This window comes from Arvicola amphibius, chromosome 3, assembly GCF_903992535.2.
Source record: "Arvicola amphibius chromosome 3, mArvAmp1.2, whole genome shotgun sequence".
Lineage (NCBI taxonomy): Eukaryota > Metazoa > Chordata > Mammalia > Rodentia > Cricetidae > Arvicola > Arvicola amphibius.
Window position 1 is genome coordinate 148,035,854 of NC_052049.1, and position 6,576 is coordinate 148,042,429.

Genomic DNA, 6,576 nt, shown 5'->3' on the forward strand with positions numbered 1-6,576 from the left:
TCCTGGAGGAGGAGGGACTCGCGCTCCAGACCATAGAGAGCAGAAGCTGAGACAAAGCGGCCGCTAGAGCGGCCGCTCTAGCCCCGGTCCTCCGATCCGTCTGCACCACTTGTCTCGGCGCTGCGGGGCCAGCAGCCGGTCCGGGACTGTGGTTAGAGGGAAGCACACGCCGCCTGCGACCGGAGGGCGTCACGTCTGCAGCCTTTCACTCTTTGGTGGAGTCAGACAAGGCTTTCCGGAAATTTGCTTGCCTTTTGAGCAGGCCTTTGAGCTGCTGTTTACAGACTGAAAGAACAATGAATGACCAGGCTACGTCATGCAAGCTTAAAAAAATACAAAAGCTTCTCAACACGAATACAGTCCAGTTTGGGGGGTTGTTTTCCACAGATGAAAGTGGGGAGTGTGTCTTTGTGCTGAGAACGTACTGGAAAAAAGCAGTGTTGGTATCCACAGGTATCTAACATTTTCTCGCGCTAACCTTCCCGTGCTGGAAGCGCTTCCTGTGTTCCCAGACTGTGACATTGGCTTCATTATGAGTCTAGGAAAATGCTGAAAAGAGGGGAGTATAATTTTAATTGAGGTTCAACACAAACGCCGACTGCCTCTTGCTTTCTCAGATGAACAGGACACTACACTCTAGACTGGAGTTGTGTATTTTAAATAGGCTGTCGGCGTTTTGCATCGGTCTTGCTTAATTATTCCTCCTTACAACTGCCTTTATTCTCTTTGCTCATACATGCACATACATGTAAAGCAAAAACTATCTTCCCAGTATTACAGCAAATGTCTTTCCACCCCTTTGCAAACTTAGAAATAATCTCATTGCCATTTCAGGTAAAAAGCTAATGATAAATGGATTCAACAATAGTAAATAAAAACTGGTAATGCTTAGTTCCTTCAAATTCTATTTTTTCATAAGCTACTGAAGGGGCTCTAGCAGGCCCAAACATGGCTCTAGCAGGCCTTGCCCTTCCACCATTCCCTCTTCCTTGCTAAAAATTGTTGAGATTTTTTTTTTTAACTTCAAGACTGGTTTCTCTGTGTAACAGGCTTGGCAGTCCTGAAACTCACTTAGTAGATCTTGAACTCACAGACATCCAAGTGCTGGGATTACAGGTAGATTACATTCTTAAAGTTAGCCACTAAGGTCTATTATTTGGCCACTTCCTCCTCCTAAGGCTGACTACCAAGGTTCAGCTATCATGTATTGAACTCCAGCAATCAAAACTCCTTTTAGGCTCATCTAATTAGCACATCCAATAAAGATTAAACACCTCATCCTAACAGGGGTTCCCCCTTTACCTTTATAGACTACTGCCATTTGCCTATAGCCACGTCTGTCTCCTCTCTAACCTAGAGGCAGTCCTTTGTCCCTCCGGGACAAATATTCCTTTCTCCCTTGTTCCTTTCCCCTTCTACCTCGTTCTCTATCTCCTGTCTTTGTCTCTTATTCCCTGCATTGTCCCTCTGGAGCAAATAATCTCCTTTGTGTTGAGAACTTGGTCTTGGGGTGCCTTGTGCCAATGCCTATCCTTTTATTCTCTTATCTACTCTGTTAATTTGCCCAAGTTACCTAACGCGGTCCAATTTCTCTTCCTTACCAAGTTTATAAACACCCATCACGACCAATTTATTTCTACCACCTCTGAATTATTCAATGTAACCAAATCTTTGAGCATAATTAACATATATGCCAATAGTTGGGGGTGTGGGGAGTTTTCTACATTTATTTTCTGTAATTGGAATTCATTAATGTGTTTTACCACAGGCTATAAATTTCCCCTGGAAAGACTGTATACTTAACCATTCCCCTAGCACTATTAAAGGCAGATCCCCTAGCCAACTGTGAGTGCATACTGTTTGACAGACCTAGGAATACTGACTGTCCAAAAAGAACCAGGAGTTCACATTAAAAGGACCTATTGTCGATACAGATCCTTACAGCCCTGTCACTTAGGAGTACAATTTTTTCTTGCTGGATCATTCTGTAAGCAAACACGTTCCATTAAAAACGAGAGAGAGAGAGAGAGAGAGAGAGAGAGAGAGAGAGAGAGAGAGAGAGAGCGCGAGAGCATATACAAAGCAAAACAATGTTTGCTATCCCATTCTTGTCTTTAGAAAAGACTTTTTAAAATTTGTGTGCCCTTTCTTTGGTACTAGTATTTTTTTAATTCCATTTTAGACAAGCATCTGCATTACCAGCAACAGATAACACAGCTGCTCATTCCCCGTGGAGTTTATTTTAATTTGGAAATAGACCAACAAGGCAACCTGAGTTTGAAATAAGAGGCTTCCATGCACAACTCTCCTGAAGTCCTATTTTACACTGCTCCTTGTAGTTTTTGATGGACTCATGCTTTCAACAGCAAAATTTGAAAGTGTCCTATATCAGCACATTAAAAACAAATACCTTGCAAAACCAGTAGTTTGTGACTTAGTCTAAGCAGCTGAAAAGCTTGGGGTTTCTAGATAAATTCATAATAATCAGTCTATCCAGCAATCCATAGAGAGAAGTATGAAACTCCTTGGGGAAGGGGTGTATGTAGCCCAATAGAGTCTGGGCACAACCCCCAGTATCCATTCCACCCCCAACAACAACAAATGGAAGATCCAGGTTTATATGGAATAATTACTAGTTTTGTGTTAACAGATTAATTCATGTTAATCATTCTTCAAGAGAGAGAGTAGATAACCTAGAGCTCAGGAGAGATATCACATAAAGATCCATTGAAAAGATGGAAGTGAAGATGGTAATTTACTAGAAGGCATAGTAGTGCACATCTTAATCCTAACACTCAAGAGGCAAAGGCAGGTAGAGTTTGGATTCTAAGGGCAACCTGGTCTACTTGTAGAGTTCAGGGTCATCCAGGGCTACACAGTAAGACACTGTCTATCATAAATAAGACATAAAAGTGCTTCTTTTGTTCCAGAAGTGTAAGAGTCCAGAACAATCTCTAGAACTCCCAATATAGCCAGTATAATTGACCCCTTGTCAGCTTGACACACAAGCACATCACCATTAGGTCATAACCTTTCCTTTCTTATTCATCCCCAAAATCTCACAGTAATATCAACATCACAATATAAAACATGACAAATTTTTGTATGATGTGTATGTGTGTTGAGACAGGGTCTCCCCCCCCCCCCCCTGTGTGTGTGTGTGTGTATGTGTGTGTGTGTGTGTGTGTGTGTGTGTGTGTGTGTGTGTGTTTTGAGATTGGGTTTCTGTTTAACATTCCTGGCTGTCCTGAAACTCTACCTCCCAAGTGCTGGGATTAAAAGCATGCACCATCACGCAGGGCTTAGAACATTCCAACATTAAAAATTCCTACAGTCTTTAAAAACGCTAACACTTGAAAGTTCAAAGTCTCTTTAAAATATCCAAACTTTCTAAAACTCCAAAGTCTCTTTAAAGTTCAAAGTATCTCAACTGTTGGACACCTGTAAAAATAAAATCAAAATACTTTCTTGTCCCATGAAGGCCCAGTCACAATCAAAAACAAAACCAAAGTCCAACAGTATAAACTTTAATGTCAGAATTCTGGGATTTACTCGTGATCTTCTGGGCTCCAAAGGACTGAGCAGTGACATTTCTCTGACTCTGCATACACAATACATAGACTGTCTCCTAGGAGGCACAAACCCAAGCAGTTTCACTCCATGGATGCTGCTGTCCTTGATGGTCATCCCAACATAGTGACATTTCCAAAATACTGGGGTCTCTATTGCAACTGGGTGGCACCTTTATTAGGAGCCTCACCTGGGCTCTTTTCTGGGACTCTGACTACTACATGGTGCTACACCTAAACTTCCGTCCATAACCTTATCAGTACTAGGGCTTCCAGGACTACACTGGGGCTACATTCACCAGTGGCCTCTGCCAGTACCAAGCCTCAGCTGCTCTCCATGACCCCTTTTTCTTCAAGACTAACCAGGGCCACCTGGGAAACTCTTGCACAAGTTGACTGCCAAAATGAGATGCATCCTTGGCCCTCTCTGAAATGCGGGTCTTGTGGGCTGACCACAAGGAAATGCTGCTGCCCCCACCCCATCACCCCTCCAGGATCTATGACAGATGTAGAGCAGGCCAGCCTTGAATTCAGAGATCCTTCTGACATTGCTTCCTGAGTGCTGGCATTTAAAGCTTGTGCCACCAAGTCCAGCTACTGGTCTCTTCTTAATTACCACCAATTTTTCAACTGATAATCAGCATCAACTATCCTAGTAAAGCTAAGGCTTTTACTTGGTGGTACTGGTATCACTTGTTAATCACAGCCAACACTTAAGTTCCAGCTGATCAGGCTCAAGAGTCTTTAAGAGACTCTCAAAACTTCTCTGAATTTTTTATAACCCAGGCCTTCATTGTCTTCATCACTCCACTTCCAAGCTGGAATACAACGCTCCACTAAGCTCACAGCACTCAACAGTTTTTCTAGTCCAAAGTTCCAAAGTCCCCTCAGAATCCTTCCCCAAAACATGGCCAAGTCTATAAATATCCTCACTATCTGGTACAAATTTGTGTCAAGAGTTTCTACTGATGTGATAAAACTCCATGACCAAGAGCAGCTTCCAGAGGAGTTTATTTCAGCTTAGGTTTTCACATTACAGTCCATCACTGAGGGAAGCCAGGGGAGGAACTAACAGGGCAGGAACCTGAAGTCAGGACCTGAGGCCAAGGACACAGGAGTCCTGCTTACGCTTGCTCCTCATGACTCGCTCAGTTTGCTTTTTTATATATACCCAGAAATAGCACTGCCCACAGAGGCTGGGCCCTCCCCACATGGGATTGGTATGTAAAATATGATTGTTTTAAAAAATAAAATAAAAAGAAAATAGCCCACAAGCCAGTCTGGTAGTGGCATTTTCTCAACTGATGTTCTCTTCCCAAATGACCTTAGCTTTTTGTCAAGTTGACAAAAAACTAGCCAAAATACCTAGCTTGGTATAATTTTTCTACATGCTTTTCATCCATTACTTCTTTTACTTCTCAAAACAAAATGTCAAGTAGGTGAGGAAATCCCAATTTTACAAACAGGAGACAAAGCAATCTAAACATACTGTAGCGTGGTGGTCGACTGCCAATGGGAAATAAACAAACTAGCCTTGTCTGAAATAATCAGCTTTAATAAAGGAAGGAAAGGGGGCAAACTTACAGAGCCAGGGTTCCAGCAAAGAGCAGGGAACCAAGAGGGAGGGGCTTACCCAAACACTGTTCTTTTAAAGGTATTTTATGCCTCGGAGGGGTCACACCCCTCAGACAAGGGATTGGTCAGCCTCCCCAATATCTCCCCCTTTTGTCTAAATAAGAGTTAAACAGGGTCAGAGAGAACCATTTAGTGATTTTTTACAAAGACTAACTAAAGCTGTACAAATAGGGATATCTGACCCAGAAGCAAGGCGTATAATAATTGAGTATTTGGTTTATGAGAATGCCAATGTGAAGTGCAAAAGGATTTGGGGGCCTTTAAAGATCAGATCAGCACCCTTGGATGAATGGGTCTTGCATACAATGAATGTTGATACGTTTGACTATGGCACTGAAGCATGGGTAGAAGAAGCAATTTCCAAAGGTAAAAGAAGGCATCAAAATACCAAATGTTTTAATTGTGGCAAAATGGGACATATGAAAAGGAATTGTAGACAACGGATTTCCAGAAATAATAATAATGCCTCTTCCAGGAATAACAGGAATAAGAGGCCTCAGCCTTCAGGTTTATGTAGGAGATGTGGAAAAGGCAGACATTCGACTAACGAATGTAGATCGACAAGAGATAGACAAGGCAATCCACTGCCATCAGGAAACGTAATGGGGGGCTCTCGCAGGCCCCCATGGCGAATGTGGTCCAGTCATTTCCCGTTACTACAGAGAACATGCCTAGTCAGGAAAATTAGAAAGCCCCATACCTGCTGTTAAAAGCAAAAGTGGCCTGAAAGATGAGTTACCTGTATTTTGGCAAACTTCTATAACATACAACTTTTAAGTGCTCGATAACCTATGGATCCACCTTTAGACTTTGTATCGAATCAGACAGTGAACCGAATGCAGCGCAATTCTGACATGCAAGGCTGACTCTAAATTGAAAATGAAAAGGCAAACTACTGTTTTATAAGCTTCGGGTGTAAAGGAAAGCAAGCAAACTCCAGGGATTATTATAGAGTTTTGGTTCTCAAGGGGGGAGATGGAGAAGCTCAAATGTAACTTGACACATACTTGTAAAACTGTACTTCTACATTTCTGGTGCTTGAAATAATGTGGCATGTCAGGCCTGAAAAGATGTGAAGAGTGAGTTAATTTTCTTCATTACCAAGACAGCAAAGATAGTGCCTGACCTCAGGAGTTTCTCCTGCTTCCTCCTACTGCAGTAAAAGAAGACGAGAGGAAAGGGCACAAGAGAAAACTGACAGACACATCACCCTAGACCAATCTCAAAATATCCTAAGTAAAATAAATTAGTTTCAAAAGGTTGCATAGTGTGGTACTGTTTATAATACTATTGAAGACAGATGCATGTAGACCATATTGGTGGTTTCCAGGGGAAAGGGTACACAATGAGGATATGGTTCACAAGAGTTACT